Source organism: Amphimedon queenslandica, unplaced genomic scaffold (assembly GCF_000090795.2).
Source record: "Amphimedon queenslandica unplaced genomic scaffold, v1.1 AMPQUscaffold_12979, whole genome shotgun sequence".
Lineage (NCBI taxonomy): Eukaryota > Metazoa > Porifera > Demospongiae > Haplosclerida > Niphatidae > Amphimedon > Amphimedon queenslandica.
The window spans coordinates 18,053-20,443 of record NW_003546785.1 but is presented as its reverse complement, the minus strand read 5'-3'; positions in this window follow the sequence as shown (position 1 = coordinate 20,443).

The window sequence follows — 2,391 nt, the reverse complement described above, 5'->3', positions numbered from 1 at the left end:
TAGCCTTGTGTTCTTTTTCAGAATTTTGGCGTTTTCTTAAGATGGCCATAACTTAAAAAATTGAAGTCGGAATCAGCTCAAGCTTTCTAAACAAAATAAGGACATGAATATGTATCAGAAAATTTAATGAAAATTTGGATTGATTTCAGAACCAATTTTCGGAAAAAAACCATGGGCATTGGGTATTATTCTTCAGAAAAAACCTTAGGTATTTTTCAGAATTTTCACATTTTCTTAAATAATTGGTCATAACTTGAAAAATTGAAGTCGTAATCAGCTCAAACTTGCTACACAGCATAAGTACATCAATATGTATCAGAAAATGAAGTTAAAATTTGGGGTGATTTGGAAGCCATTTTAAAGGAAAAACCATGGGCTATAGCTTGGGTGCTTCTCAAAATTTTGGCATTTTCTTAAAATGGCCATACCTTGAAAAATTCAAGTCAGAATCAGCTCAAACTTGCTATACAGCATTAGGACGCCAATATGTATCAGAAAAAATAATAAAAATTTGGAGTGCTTTCGGAGCCATTTTTTTGACAAAACCATGGGCTATAATATAGCCTTGGGTATTTTTCAGAAATTTGGTATTTTCTTAAAAATGGCCATAACTTGAAAAACTAAAGTCAGAATCAGCTAGAAACTTTTTACACAGCATAAGGACATTAAAGTGTATCAGAAAATTTAATAAAGATTTAAGGTGATTTTGGAGCCATTTTTTGGAAAAACCATGGGCTATAGCCTTGGGTATTTTTTAGAATTTTGCCGTTTTATTAAAATGGCCGTAACTTGAAAAATTCAAGTCAGAATCACCTCAAACTTGCTACACAGCATAAGGACATTAATATGTATCAGATAATGTAATAAAAAATTGGAGTGAATTTAGAGCAATTTTTTGGAAAAAACCATGGGCTATATACAGTATAGCCATGGGTACTTTTTTGAATTTTGGTATTTTCTTAAAATGGCGGTAACGCAAAAAATTGAAATTGGAATCAGCTTAAACTTTCTACACAGCATAGGGACATCAATATGTATCAGAAAATGCAATAAAAATTAGGAGTGAAATTTTAGCCATTTTTTGGAAAAAACCATGGGTATAGCTTTGGATATTTGTGACCATAATTGACAAAAGGGCCCTTATGGCGGATTTTAAAATTGATAGTTATAATGGAAAATATCAACCTGTGAGTGCTTTGTTAGACAATCATTGTTTCTAAAAGTTTCATGGTAACTTTTTGCATCCTGTGGAGTAATTTTATGATAACTGGGGCTCAGGAAGTTGGATTTCTTAGGCTAGAAAGACAAATTTCCCTACCCGCCATAAGGTACCTTTTGTCAATTATGGTCACATTTTTCAAAATTTAGGCAGTTTCTTAAAATGACTGTAACTTAAAAAATTGAAGTCAGAATGGAGTCAAATTTTCTACACAGCATAAGGATATCAATGTGTATCAGAAAATGTAATAAAAATTTGGGGCGATTTTGGAGCCATTTTTTGGACAAAACCATGGGCTACCAGTATAGCAAGGCTGCAAAAGTAGTGGCAGCCATTTTGTTTGGGGGTGAATCCTACTTAGTAATGCTACCGCATTACTAATAGCCTTGGGTATTTATCAAAATTTTGGCTTTTTCTTAAAATGGCCATAACTTTAAAAACTCAAGTTGGAATCACCTACACAGCATAAGGACATCAACGTAGTGTATGTATGCAACATGTAAAAATATTAATAATAAATAATAAAATTATAATAAAAATTAAAAACAAGACAAATTTAGAAAATGAAGCAATACATACACAAAAGTACATGAATGTATGTGTCATTTCACAATTTCACTATCATTTTATATCAATTGACATATAAAAAAGATGATACCATATAAATTGTACTGTAGCATTTATAATTTAATTATTTTACTTATTAATTGCTGGACTATACACACATACTTCTGCATACATTTACAAGTCCTCATACAACATCAATCAATGTACATATCAACATTAGTTAACACCTGCAGACACCGACGCAACTTATTCAATTATAATGTGCATATAAGCAGTTGCTTTTGCTAAAAGGTATATAGTCTGACTTAGGCAGTCATTAAATCCATTCTCATAGTTCCTAGCAAATCTCTTTCTCTCCTTAAACGCTCATCCTCTCTTCACATTCTTAGACCTCAACCCTCATTAATGGTATTCCGCTTAAATACTATAGTACATTAATGGGGAATTAATATTGGTTGCAGTGAACGTCCACTAATATAAAATATATCATTATGTTTTATTCTGAGCATGCTCAATGGGATTTGGCTGCTAAATCACCAAATGACACCAATACATGTATACATGTGTACAGGAGTCCATAAAAAAGGGAAGGGTAGGAGCGCGCA